The following is a 15,552-nucleotide window of genomic DNA, read 5'->3' on the forward strand; positions in this document are numbered from 1 at the left end:
TTTTCTCTCCCCTAGCCTTCCAACCCCCAATAGGTCCTGGTGTGTTATGTTCCCCTCCCTGTGTCCATGTGTTCTCATTGTTCAACTCCCACTTATGAGTGAGAACATGCAGTGTTTGGTTTTCTGTTCCTGTGTTAGCTTGCTGAGAATGATGGTTTCCAGCTTCATTCATGTCCCTGCAAAGGACACGAACTCATCCTTTTTTATGGCTGCATAGTATCCCATGGTGTATATGTGCCACATTTTCTTTATCCAGACTATCATTGATGGGTATTTGGGTTGGTCCCAAGTCTTTGCTATTGTGGATAGTGCTGTAATAAACATATGTGTGCATGTGTCTTTATAGTAGAATGATTTACAATCCTTTGGGTATATACCTAGTAATGGAATTGCTGGGTCAAATGGTGTTTCTGGTTCTAGATCCTTGAGGAATCACCACAATGTCTTCCACAGTGGTTGAACTAATTTACACTCCCACCAACGGTGTAAAAGTGTTCCTATTTCTCCACAGCCTTGCCAACATCTGTTATTTTCGGATTTTTTAATGATTGCCATTCTAACTGGTGTGAGATGGTATCTCATTGTGGTTTTGATTTGCTTTTCTCTAATGACCAGCGATGATGAGCTTTTTTTCATATGTTTTTGGCTACATAAATGCCTTCTTTTGAGAAGTGTCTGTTCATATCCTTTGCCCACTTTTTGATGGGGTTGTTTTTTTCTTGTAAATTTGTTTAAGTTTCTTGTAGATTCTGGATATTAGCCGTTTGTCAGATGGATAGATTGCAAAAACATTTTCCCATTCTGTAGGTTGCCTGTTCACTCGGATGATAGTTTCCTTTGCTGTGCAGAAGCTCTTTAGTTTAATTAGATCCCATTTGTCAATTCTGGCTTTTGTTGCCATTGCTTTTGATGTTTTAGTCATGAAGTCTTTGCCCATGCCTATGTCCTGAAAGATATTGCCTTGGTTTTCTTCTAGAGTTTTTATGGTTTTAGGTCTTATGTTTAAGTCTTTAACCCATCTTGAGTTAATTTTTGTATAAGGTATAAGGAAGGGGTATAGTTTCAGCTTTGTGCATATGGGTAGCCAGTTTTCCCAACACGATTTGTTAAATAGGGAATCCTTTCCCCATTGCTTGTTTTTGTTCGGGTTTGTCAATGGTTACAGTTCTAGAGTCTAGGAAGTTCAAGATCAAGGCACCAACAGATTTGCTGTGTGACAAGGGCCTGCTTCCTTATTCACAGACAATGATCTTGCTCTGTTCTCATATGGCCAAAGGAACAAGGAGCTATCTGCCCTCTTTTATAAGGGTACTATTTCCCTTCAGGAGGGCTCTGTTCTCATGACCAAATCACCTTCCAAGGGCCCATCTTCAAATAGCATCACATTTGGCGTTAGGTTTTAACAAATAAATTTTTGGAGGATATAAATTCAGCTAGCATAATGTTTAAATTCGAATGAACTTAAAAGTAGTATTTCTTTATCTTTGATTATCAATGCCTGATTGACTCTTGCTTGTTCACCCCTCAGTGGAATATCGAAGGTTTAGGGGCAATGGGGTTGCCCAGTGAGCAACATTTTGAGTCTTCCTTTATCTGCAAACAATTCAGCTCCACGTGAGCTTTTGCATACTCTGCTTTTATCTAAAAATTTGTTTCAAGAAATAGAGAACTAATACAGCAATATTTTAACACTTGTTAACTCTAGTTGGTGGGATACATGAGTATCTGTAATACCTATTATTCTGCTTTTCTCTAGTTTTGAAATATTTCTTCAATAAAAATTAATGTTTCAAAAATTATTTTTTGAAATGGCTCCACATGTTTAAAAAATTCATTTAACTTTATTGCTGTTTCAGGTCACCCACAAATTAATTGAGAATGAGTGAAATTAACAATGCTTCATCTAGTGGATTAGTTTAATGATGTTGAGGATTTTGAATGGATGTGGGAATGGCGGGAAATTGTCATTGTTATAGCCACACTCTAATACCAAACATACAGAGGGATCTATTGTGCTGGTCGTCCCAAGATTTGTGGTCTATACTTCCTCCAAGATAATAGAATTTTTAGACAGGCAAGTGAGCAGTCAGAAAAGGTCTATATTTTCAACGTCCTTTATTTTATTGTTTACAGTAAGTTGTGTAACTGAGTTTAGCTCAGTGGTACGTATTTGTAGTATCAGGAGGTGCCTTCTAGGACCCACCCCTAGGAGATGGCTGCTTCACGCCTTTGCCCTTTGCAGAGAAGAAAGTTCCATCTAGCAATGCAGAGGACATTCCACTGTTTCTGACACTCTCAAGTTCCTGAATATGCTTTCTGAAATACGGATGTACTGTCTGGGACTCAGTCTTAGAATATTAAATGAGACCCATTCCTTGAGGAAGGGAAAACTGAACATTTTGGATTTGCGTTATTTGTAAGATGAAAAAGAACTGATTTGTGTACTGTTTTAATTGGATGTACATGAAAGAGTGAAATTTCAGCTAAGATATACAGGAGAGTTTGCAAACTGGTAGATCTCATATCTATCTGGCCCACAGATTTTTTAAATGAAGAGGTTTGTATCTAAATATTTAGACTTGGAGCTTCTCTTGGAAAAAAAAAGTAACTGTAGCAACACTGAGTGTACACTCTCACATGGCCCACATACTGTGAAACTAAGAAGCAGCAGAGCTATCTAGGAATGGCAGGAGACCTCAGGTTCCCACAGTCTCCATCATCTCCCGCATCTCCTGCTTGCCTCATTTTACTTGTTTACCTGACCCGAACATGTGGGGTAAAGACTTTTGGATGCAGACAGATGCCAGCTAGACCTCTTTCAGATGCAAGCTGCCCCTTGAATTCCAGGAAAAAAAAAAAAAAAAAAAAACCTGTTATGATCTCAACTGCAATTCCACATTCTACGAAGGATCGATGTTTCCAATGAGACTTCTGCAAATCCCTAATGGGATCTAGGTTGGCATGAGATATCTTCCTGCAGCCTCTGCTCTTTACCATGTCAACACAGACAGGAAACGCCATTCTGTTTCTTAATATTCAGTCACTCACTCATACAAGGGTAGTCATCGGTACAGCAGTGTTGATAATAGCACAATTAATAACATATTGGGCCTTGCATTGCCAAAGGCTCGTGGTTTTTTTGTTGTTGTTGTTTGTTTGTTTGTTTGTTTGTTTTATTAGACTTTAAAGTTCTCCAGAAGCTTTCTTGCTCTCCTGAGGAGTATCTCTCTTGGCGCTCCTGCCATAGAAGTTTTACATTCTTTCCTGTCATCTCTCTCTGCAGCTCCTTTCTCTCCTTTGTGTTTTTTCATCTGCCTTCTCCGTTTTTAATACACAATCATGCATGCGCACACACAGACATACACACACGCACACACACACATGTGCACAGGCACGCACATACATACACACACACACACACACTTTTTTCTTTGGGCCCCTTTCCCACCTAGACCAGGCCTTTTCCCTCCTTACTATCAGCTTCAGAGCTCTCAAAGTCTCACCTTCTATTTATTTCCACTTATTTTTATTATTTTGCGTGCATGTTTATTTTCTTCAAACAAGATGTGCCGATTCTATAATGAATCCTAGAAGCGGTTTTCTAGATGGCATATGTATTTTTTCTGCTTACCTCATAAAATACAAAGCCTGTGGCCTCCCTTCCCTACACCACCAGTTACGTGTATGGATTGTGTATGTGAGTAGCCACCATCACGTGTGATGAAATTTAAAGAAAACTTTGAATTTCTGCTAAAGGGACTCACAGAGGAAAGCCTAAGTTTATGCAATAAGTCAGACAGGTCATGGAACAGGGTATGTGAGAAGCTGCTGGTGGTTCTCTTCTGCCTGTGGTGTTTGTTGAGAGGAAAATCACAGGACATCTGAGAAAGATGTAGAAACTGCACAAATGTTATGTAAGAGAGAGTTTGAAACCTGAGGGATTACTAAAGTGAATGCTAGATACAAATATCTTAGCTTATGATATTGTGAAGATAGAATTTCTTGTTCTGTTTTTGCAACAATGATTCAATTTTCTTAATATTCTCTCTCTCAAAATGTCCATTCTTTCCAGCTAAGGAGGCAGCCTCTATATAGGACGATATTCGTGTGTAACCAAGGAATGTTATATTGAAGAATTTTGGCAAGATCATTTGTCTGATTTAGCTAAAAGCACCTAGGCTCTGTCTTTTTGAAACCTAGCATAATGTGAGGCATGCCAATTTAAACCCATTTCAATCTCCACAGTGTTCTTCTAGGAGCTAAGATAATGAAATATGTTCCATTTGAGTCTCCCTGTACAACGAAACAATCTAGCCAGATAGTAAATTAAATAGTATATTGTAGATTGTGTAACATGTATGAGACATGGCCACCACACATCATTAGCCCTGGAGTAAACACTAAGACAGTCTACAACCTCAGTTCAGATACTTTAGGAGATGGAAAGAAGTAAAAAAGTTTCTAAAAGGATATATTTTGGCTGAAATTAATATGTCAAAGCTGAAAATTCACATCCTATTGTCTGAAGACATTTAAGTAATATTTTGCTGGAATATCAGTTTCTGGGTGATTTAATTCAAGGTCTGAATTTAATAACAGTTTTATAAAAAGTATATATAAATACTATATATAGCATATGTAATAGCTGATTATTTATGTGCCCCCACGAATTACCAATATAGAGATCATCCTATTAACCTGCAAATATTCCAGAAAATTTGAGAGGGTAATATGAACAAAACCTTAGGGTTTTGTGATGTTCATTATAGCTCAAGTGGATATTCTCTTTTCCTTTCTTCTCTCCTACCTTTCTTCCCACTTTCTTCTTCATTGCCTTCAAAATTCCATGATTAATGCTTACTCTATCTTTAAAAAACACAAGAAAGAACTTGCTGATATGTACTGATATTTTTCTGCTCTTCTAAGATAATTTTTCATCTCCTATAGTCATGTTTGCTTTGCCAGAACAGCTTTTTGCTAGAATGTGGACCAAATAGTGTGTTTGGGGTTTTTTTTTTTTTTTTGCACATAACTGGAATGAATACTTGCTGACATCTATAATCCTGAAATTAGAAATTGTTTCCAAATATTATAATGTCTGATGTTGCTTCTGGCATGAAAGACTTTCAATAACTTTATGCCCTGTTTTTATTATTTTGTAACAGAATATATATAAATTCAGAGTCTGAAAGGTTTTCTGATAATTGATGTTATGACTTAATTAGTTCACCTGGATTCATTATCCTACCTTTTAAGTTCCTATTTCCATAGGGATAATTCCCAGGTGCTTTATTTAAAAAATAAAATAAAATCATTATGCTGGCCACACATTCTAACATCTCTTTGCCCAGTTGTATCTATCTGGTTTGATTCCTTTACATTTTCTTTGTGTTATTCCAGAAGTAATTCAATAGACCCTCCCGCTTCCATGGTTGACTTCCATATTATTCATGAACTTGTTTTATACACATTGAATAAATATTAGAGTGATAGCCAAACCTTTTTTTAAGCTCTACCTCTGGCATTTAGTAATTTAAAATATATATATAAATAAATATCGAATTCTAAACTAATATTTAATTTTGTTAAATGTATTTATTTGCATTAGATTTTTCTTTTCTCCCTAACTTTTTGAATATATGAGAAATAATGGCCAAAACTTTACCATAACCAAAACCTGCTTTTGAGGAATTTGGGGAAGAGTAAGAGGAGGAATTTATTGAAATTCTGTCTTACAATTATTGTGCTGATACACTATCAAGAGGCATATATAATTCATATGCTGGAGCCTTGCTAATCCACTATTCTCAAGATGCATAATCCCAGCACTTTGGGAGGCCGAGGCGGGCGGATCACGAGGTCAGGAGATCGAGACCATGGTGAAACTCCGTCTCTACTAAAAATAGAAAAAATTAGCCGGGCGCAGCGGCGGGCGCCTGTAGTCCCAGCTACTCGGGAGGCTGAGGCAGGAGAATGGCGTGAACCCGGGAGGCGGAGCTTGCAGTGAGCCGAGATTGCGCCACTGCACTCCAGCCTGGGCGACAGAGCAAGACTCCGTCTCAAAAAAAAAAAAAAAAAAAAAAGATGCATACTACAAGACAGAAACGTATTCATAGCAAGCTCCTTCCAGTATCTTGGATAATAGACCCTACAGACGTAGTCCAATAGAGACTCTCCTTCTGCTGAATTTTCTATTTAAAAGATTTTGTAATGCTGGAGCTCCAATGTAGTTTGAACGTATTTTTCCTATTAATGAAATATTTCTGCCTTCTCGCAGATAGCTACTAGTCTTTGTTAACTCAAGCTAATACAATAGTTATAGAAAACACATTTTGATATGCTCCACCCAGTTAGAATTCATTAATTAGCAGACAGTTTTAATCCAAAAATGATGATATAAGAAAGAACTTCAACAATTTACCAATGTCTTCAAACCACATCATAGGCAGTCACTTGTGAATCCTCTGATGTAGGAAACAGTTCAGAATTATAAAACAATAGATACTTTGTATTTTTTTCCAAATCTACATAATAAAATAACTCCCCTCAAATTCAACATGCCCCCAACTTACGACTATTTAAGTTTAGGAAGCTCTTTAAAGTTCACAGTTATAAATCTGATCTGTTAAAAGAAGTTATAAGATTGCATAATTTTTCAGGAGAGTGTTATATTATTAAATAGGGTTGTAAAACATCTCTTCCAAAGACTTAAGGATTTCACTAATAACAACAAACATATCCTGAAAAAGATTACGAAGAACCACTGATGCAATTATAAATCACAATAATAGTTGCATTAAAAAATTAAGAGAACATTGTCTGGAAATGGCACACTCTACAGGAATGCCTTCCCCACTCAATTTCCGAGAAGAGAGTCTCCATTAGTTATGACAGTTAAAGGACACGAAAGACCAACAAATATGATGCTGCCTTCAGCTATTACAGAATGTGAAGAACAGAGTTACTTATGCCTTGATTTGGTAAATGTGCAACATTGTTGGATTCAAGCCAAAATAGGGTAAGATACCCATTTTGCAGCAGTTCTACCATCTAATGGTTATTGGAAACTCAGCATGAGAAGGTAAAACAGAACACCAATAAAAAGATAAACTAATCAATCAATGATGATTTTAAAAACTAAAGGAATGTCAATAATAAAAGTATTAAATTGTGTTGGATTGCTGGAAAATTTTTAACATAAATTCTACACATGTTCCTAGGTTTTTAAAATAAAAGAGCTAATGAAGAGGGCATGAGTGTGTGGTTCTGAAGACAAGTATGCATATCTATCTGTCTGTCTATAATAACTGAACGAACTATTGAGATACCAATGTGATTACTGAATTTGGAATGTTTGCACTTCTTTCTTGCCATACATGGAAAATAAAACATACAAGACAGTGTTAAGCCTAGAAATAACTAAGAATCATGTTAGAAACATGTAATGCTATCATACTTGATTTATTCAGCCATAGAATGGTCATCAGCACAATTGTCCATTGTAATGTTTTGCCTTTTCCTGTGACAGGATCAGATCTGTGCAGTTTTTAAAAATGTAATTTGCGAGGCTCACTGAAAAATTAACTTTGTTTTAGCAAACCTGGCTTAAACAAGTGTATAAAACAAAGGCTACTTAAGTTTGTTTTGCTTTCATTTTTATTATAATACTGAACTGGGATATATTTTAAAGTATTAGTGAAGTGATGTCATGAATCAAAGTTTTCAATTTTTCAGTTTATAAAATATTGATCTATCAATGACATATACCAAAGTTTATAATCACCATAGGTGACACTTCAGCAAGGAAGGAACCAATTTCAGAAGAAAACGTAGACGCTAGGAAGATGGTCTTAGTAAGATAGAAAGCAAGGTGAGCCCTTCAAGTACAATTTTTTTTTTAATTATTGTGATAGAACATAAGAAATTAAAGTATAAATCAGCACCTTTATGGGATTTCATTAATTTTGTTGGTCAACAAATACAAGCTTTGTACCAATTTAATGTGTCTAAAACTGTGCAGAGGCTTAGGTGAGTGAGGTCCTTGTCCTCAAAGATGATGAGAAAGAAAGAGATCCATTGTTTTAAATACAAAGCAATTCTGAATATATCCTTGCCTCCCTACTCATTATGGTCCCATTTAAGCAGGAAGGGAAGCTAAGCATTGATGAGTTAGAATATGAATGCCTGCAGGGAGTGAAGTGGTAGAAAGAACAATGCTTATAAATTAATCAGAAGTCAAGATGAATAGAGAATTGTAATGCGGCCTTGAGGAACATGGTGTGGAACGTCTTTAGGATCAAAGAAAGAAAGAGTTTGGAGAAAAGAGATAGTACAGATAGCATGTTATCCAACCACCTAGTAAAGTATCACTACTTCTTTCCCATTGTGATTAGACCAATTTGCCATTGGTCTGACCTGACTTAAATTGACCTTAAGACACCATTGGTATCACAATATTTTGTTCAGTTATTATGTATAGACAGATATGCCGAACTGGTCTTTAAAACCACACTTTATTGATTCTGATAAAAGTTAAATTCTAAAGGACATTTTTGATGACGAGGAAATGATTTCAATTAACTGCGCAAAGTCAAGCTATAAATTTCAAATTAGACATGGCAAGCCTAATATAGGGGACATCTACTTCCCTCTTGAACTTAAATGCGTATTCAAAGCCATCTCTGTGCAGACAATGGGAGCAGTATTTATTTTAAAAAAGAAAAATAGGGAGCTCAAATATGTTGAATAATCAATGGTTGTACAATAATATAAAGAAATTGAATAGATTTGTCAGCATGTCAGTCAGAAATGAATTACAATTGTAGTAAAGAAGTAAAGGTAAAAGGAATTTCTCTGAGGAAAAGAACCATGCAAAATAAAAGCATTAGTGTGACATACAGTTTACAGAAACTCTCCTTGTGGAGATTAAAGTTTATATTTGTTGACAGTACTACAGGAACTTGTCACACAATGTAAAAATGATCATGCCATAACCACTTCTTCACTGATGGCTTGATTTTACAGGCAGTGATCTCCCTGAGATGGAACTCAACATGCATTTCTACCTACTGACATTGGCCAGACTAGGTACTTGGATGAATGGACATAATTATGTGCAACCAAAATAGTTTCTGCCATGAGATACTTTTTGCTATGATACCACAAGAACCAGTCCTCTTGCTTATACATTGGAATGTCTTCAGGAAAAATAAACAAAAATTGAATTATTTATATTTTATTTCATAGATGTCGTTTCTACCTACCTATAGCAACTGACATAGGCTACTTGGATTCTCAGAAAACTGAGACCTCCTAGAAACACTTATATTTATACTAGTAACAGCAGAATTCATGGGGAGCAATTGTTATAGCATGTATTTACTGGGCACTTATGTAATAAGCATTATCTTTGTTTTCCTTGCTTTAATTCTCTAATATTTATATTGCAAAGGTACCTTGACGATCTTTATTTTACATATGAAGAAATGAAGCTTGGGCTAAATATACAAATAAGTCAATGCCCTTTGAAAAGCAAAAAATAAACAGAACCCAGCTTCAAAGTCTGGCTGGCCCTAACGAAGGCAGAAAGACAGGTCCAAACCATCAGTACCAAAAACGTCACAAATTCAGATGTAACTTAGGTGGTCATTGCACCTTTAAGGCTTTGCTCTTACCAATCTTAGGAAGTGGTAAAAGATTCTTCTACTTCACTCTCTTTCTACACTTTTGGTTCAAATCACTATCCTATTAGAGTTTACATTGCCAATATGAATACTGCCATTTGCAGGAATCGTGACAAATCTTAGTGGTTTGGGCAGCAATGTGCTAAAAAATGTTTAACAAATGACTCTCCAGAAAAAAAAAAGTATGCACATATAAGGATACATAAGTTTAGCATGAATGTTAGAATACATAGGACACAAGTTACAAATAGTAACAACATATGTGATATTCTTTATGGTAAATTTTACACAGTCAGTTGATTTTTGAAGACTATTCCCTTGATTTTTGTCAAACTCTGGTATTTATTACCAATGTATTGGTAATAGTTGATCAATTACTATAGCACATTCTGACATGAATATTGGTATTTTAATTTACATTCATAAGACAAATCAATAGATATATTGGAACGTCACTAATTCACCAATGACCAACTTCTTTGCTGATTCAAATAATTGTTTTCAAGCACTAAGATAATAGGTCTTAGTTTTGTTTGTACTATTAATAATGTTACAGCTACAGACATGACTCTCTGAAATTTATCTATATTATTAATATTTTCTCCATTACTTTCTTAATCCTAGAGTAAGGGTCACCAACTACAGCCCACATGGTAAATCTGGCCTACCACTTGTCTTTCTAAATAAAGTTCAATGAGTACTACTAGCTTATTTGTTTATGTATTGTCCGTGTTTACTTTTATATTAGAACCACAGAGTTGAGTAGTTGCTGCAGAAAACATATGGTGCACAAAGTGTAACATATTTATTCTCTGGCCCTGTAGGGATTTGTTTTTGCAGTCAAAACAATAAATCGAGCCCTGATTTGTGGTGTTTGCTGGCTTCCCATAGTACAAACATTTCCACTCTGTTTTCACGCTATCAATACAATATGACTAACTACAACAACCAAGTACAGAGTTGGGGAGAAATGCTCAGTAGCACATCATTGGATGGAATTTACACCATAGCCATGCAACGGGGGTAAGCAAGCCCAAGAACATAAGATAAGAGTAAAATGTGGTAAATTGTACTTAAGTTATGAAGTTGTAGATTGAATTGTCTCTCTCGAAAAAGATATGTTGAAATTCTAAAACCTTTGGTACCTGTGAATGTGCACTTTATTTGGAAATAGGGTCTTTGCAAATGTAATCAAATTAAGATGAGGTCATACTGGATTAGGGTGACTCCTACTTTCAATGGAGAGAAAGATTTGATGACATAGAAGAAACACACAGAAGGCCCTGTGAAGACAGAGGCAGAAATTGAAGCTATACGGGCACAAGCCAAGGGATGCCAAGGATTACCAGCAATCACCAGAAACGGGAAAAAGCAAGCAGGAATTTCCTCCCCCTTTCCCCCTTCCTGAGCATTCAGAGGGAGCATGGGAACGATTTGACTGCAGACTTCCAACCTACAAAACTTATGGTAACTTTGTGGTAATGTATAGCAGTTGCTTTTGGAAAAAGATACTGAAGTGTTGACCTTTGAGCATTTATTACTTCTGTTTTTCACAGAATTAATTCCATTGTATATTTATATAATTTAATTTTTTTTTTTTTTTTTTTTTTGAGACGGAGTCTCGCCCTGTTGCCCAGGCTGGAGTGCAGTGGGCAGATCTCAGCTCACTGCAAGCTCTGCCTCCCGGGTTTACGCCATTCTCCTGCCTCAGCCTCCCGAGTAGCTGGGACTATAGGCGCTGCCACCTCGCCCGGCTAGTTTTTTGTATTTTTTTAGTAGAGACGGGGTTGCACCGTGTTAGCCAGGATGGTCTCGATCTCCTGACCTCGTGATCCGCCCATCTCAGCCTCCCAAAGTGCTGGGATTACAGGCTTGAGCCACCGCACCCGGCCTATAATTTAATTTTTAATAATGGCTATGTTGAATAAGTTTGCAGAATTGCTGAAGATTTAACAAAATAATGAGCTAGTTTGGGCCTGCTCCAGCACACCATTCTTCAAACAATCAGGAGGGACAAGGCTACATGTTCCCCTGGGGGAGGGAAGAGAGTTAGAGTCCAGCTTTCCTTCCAGCCTTCCATGGTTCCAGAAAGCTGGTTTTGTTAAGTGGGAAATAACAATGAGAGATATTAGGGAGCATATAAAGCTCAGTCCTTGCTGCTTAAGCTTTAAGTTTTGGATCTGACTTGTCTGAAAGGAACTGAAATGAGATTCCAAGTCATAGGCATAAGAAATGAAACTTGATTTTGAAACTCACCTGATCCTGTTGCCTCACCTTTTGATGTGATTCCTGTTTCAGTCAAGACTGGCCCAGGTAGTGCACGAGACTGAATATCAGTTGCCCAATCTTGGTCTACAAAATAAAGCAGCAAAATAAATAAGGTGGGATCTGTTTTGAACCTTAATTTAGAAATAAAAAGGTTTAGAATTTTCAAAAGTACATTATTCATTGCCTAATTTTATTGGTATTTTCTTTCTTTTTAAATTTTATTTTATGTTTTTGAGACGGAGTCTTGCTCTGTCACGAGGCTTGCGAGGCTTGAGTGCAGTGGCGCAATCTTGGCTCACTGCAACCTCTGCCTCCCAGGTTCAAGCGAATCTCCTTCCTTAGCCTCCCAAGTAGCTGTGGCTACAGGCCCACGCCACCATGCCCAGCTAGTTTTTGTATTTTTAGTAGAGACGGGGATTTCACCATGTTAGCCAGAATAGTCTTGATCTCCTGACCTTGTGATCCACCTGCTTTGGCCTCCTCAAGTGCTGGGATTACAGGCGTGAGCCACTGTGCCTGGCTTTCTTGTGTATTTTCAGAGTATTTTCCCCAAACTTCAGATATGTAGTAAATCCTAACAGCATATAGTCCTTAAATGCATATGTAAACATTTTAATTTTAGTAGCACTTTGTGTTGAAACTGCTCATCCTCTACCAAAGGAATACACATTCTATGTCTCATTATTTTAAGCTTGAAGAGCGAACTGCTAAACATTTAGTAATGGGAAGACATGTTTAGTAATAGAATCATATTAACCATAAATAAGCATTAGATATAAAGGTCAGTTGAGTAAAAATCAAATTCTTTGTTACTAATGAAATGACAGATGCAAGTCCTTTCTCTCACTTTTTTATCCCTTTCTATTCAGTGGTGAGAGAAGTTGATATTTGCTGACACTGCACAATCAGTTGAAAGTTAGATTTCTGGTTTCCTGTTGACAGACCAGCTTCTAACTCCTCAAGGTCAACAGTACTATTTTATATTCTGCCAGTAACTACAGGGAATTCTGATCCATAGGTTACCTCTTTAAAGAAACATCCTTTGGTATACTAAGTAATTGGACTGTTGTCCTTTTCCTCTATGCCTATGTTTAACCAATAATATGAGGATTTCATTATCATCATCTCCCAGATTGTTCTCCTGGCTTAGTTTGGACATTTATTGAAACACTCCTTTTGTTGCATAAACGTTGCCTGTAACAGAGGGGCTGCATTGATTTTACAATGAGGGAACCCTGTTTTGCACAAATATTGTATATTGCTCTTCGGCTTGTTCACTAATAATACTGTAGCCCTGGATACCAAACCCCAGTTAGTCAGAAATTCTAAAGGTGAAATCACATCACTTGGAAATATTTTGATGCGTAGAATGATAATGCTTCATTTCGTGGAGTGGAAAAAAGTAGGTAACTAACATTTGATATTTGACATTTTAAAGGTAACTTACAATTTAACAGGATAAGTGATGATTGGGTAAACTAAAATAATGTATTCAGCCTCTGAGTTACACGGTCAAACCCCTGACATAGAGGACAAGGTTGAGACAGGCATTCTTTTCAAAATTTTTCACTCATCATGCCATAGGCTATTTCATAGGTTTCTAAATGAAATGATTAAGGAGAAAGTTTTTCTTTTCACCTATTTTTTAACCTATATAGAAATAAGAGTATTAGTACTCTTTTTATCATGGATAATTTGTGATATTATATTTTTATAGAAGGAAATTTAATATGGTATTTTTGTAAGGCATCAAATTGATTTTCATCCTTTAATTTCCATTAATCCATTAAATTTTAGGATCATTAGGAATAAGTAAAAGGAAATTGTCCACAGATACACACACACACACACACACACACTTATTTCTACTCTTGCCCCAAAGATACATTTTAATCAGCTCTATCTTCTGCTGTTGCTTGGAGTCTATTACCATTTAATGTTCTAGGCCTGACTTCAGGCATTTTCTTACTGTTTTCAGTCACAGAGAGAGAGCTCAGAGGAAGGAAAGCTGCAACTTGATGAAGATTACACTTATGTTCTTTGGCAGGATAGGTCCCCCTTTGGCAGAAGAGGCCATCTTCAGTATGGGGTGCAGAGTCTTAGAAAATAATATTGTAATTCCTGTAGCTTGAATATTAAAATAGCCGTGACACTTGAGGAAATCACTCTTAGGGTTCGTGCTTAAATTAGATTCTTGTAAAGTTGCATGATGTTTCTAGGTGTTCGTCTAAGAGAAACAAAAATATATGTCCACAAAAACCTTGTACAAGGATATTAATAGCGGCCTTACTAGTAAGAGCTACAACCTAGAAACAATCCTTCTTTCTCTTATCTAACTAGAAAAGGATAGATTATTGAATAAAGGGTACCTTTATTTATAATGGAATACTACACGGAAGTAAAAAGGGAGACAAAATCGGCATTGGTTAATCTCAAAGACATTATGTTGAGGGAAAGAATTCAGGCTCAATAGGCTATGTATTCTATACTTCCAGTTCTTCAAAGTTCTAGAACAGGCAAGGCAAATCAATGGTGATGAAAATCAGAAGAGTTCTTGCTTTGAGTGAGGGGAGTGAACTGGGTGTGAAGAAGCATGAGAAATATTTCTAGGATAAAGGAAATGCCCTATATTTTAACAGGCATGTAGGTTACTGGTGTATATATTTGTTAAAATTGATTGTGTTCTTAAGATCTATGCATTCACTCTGTGTAAATTATACCTCAGTATAAAGTCACCAGGTGCTTTGGAGAAAATAATGATTTTTTAAGTTACTTTTTTATACATAATAATTTGCCTTCCTCCAATTCTCTTAATTTTTTCACAATACTATCCCATCTGCTATATTATTTTATCCTGTGGTTAATAAAGCATGGATGGAAGGCTTCCGACAAAGTGGAAGAGTAGGGAGCACTAGAAATCTGTCTCCCTACCTACACAAAAATTGCACTGGCAGAATGTAAATATTTTGAAACTCTGGAGTCTGTTGAAGGCTTGCAACTTCCACAGAAAGGCTTAGATGGTACATTTCAGTTAATTTATGACCATTTCACCTCATAGCACAGTAAGAGCTACCCATCCCTTGCCCCCAGCAGCTCACACACAGATTGCAGGGCCAGGGTGGATGAAAAATAACCCTGCTTTCCAAATGTCAGAGATCTTTGCTGTGATTACTGACTTCTGTTTCTGATCACAGAGGTGCAGACAAAGAGGCAGTGCCCACTTTTGTTGTGACTCCCCCTCCTTATTGTTGCAAGCTGTTCTCCTCTAATTGAAATGATTTCCAGGGAACTTAAAGGACCAATAAATTTTTCTCCTTCATTTCTCTCTTTTTCTTCCTTTTGGGAGCCAGACATTAAAAACAAGGATATTAAAAAGTAATTGCAGGCCAGGCGTGGTGACTCACACTTGTAATCCTAGCTGAGACAGGTGGCTCACCTGAGGTCAAGAGTTCAAGACCAGCTTGGCCAACATGGTGAGACCCCATCTCTACTAAAAATACAAAAATTAGCCAGGCATGGTGGTACACATCTGTAATCATAGCTACACAGGAGGCTGAGGCAGGAGAATCACTTGAACCCAGGAAATGGAAGTTGGAGTGAG

The sequence above is a fragment of the Papio anubis genome, chromosome 5 (genome assembly GCF_008728515.1).
Source record: "Papio anubis isolate 15944 chromosome 5, Panubis1.0, whole genome shotgun sequence".
Lineage (NCBI taxonomy): Eukaryota > Metazoa > Chordata > Mammalia > Primates > Cercopithecidae > Papio > Papio anubis.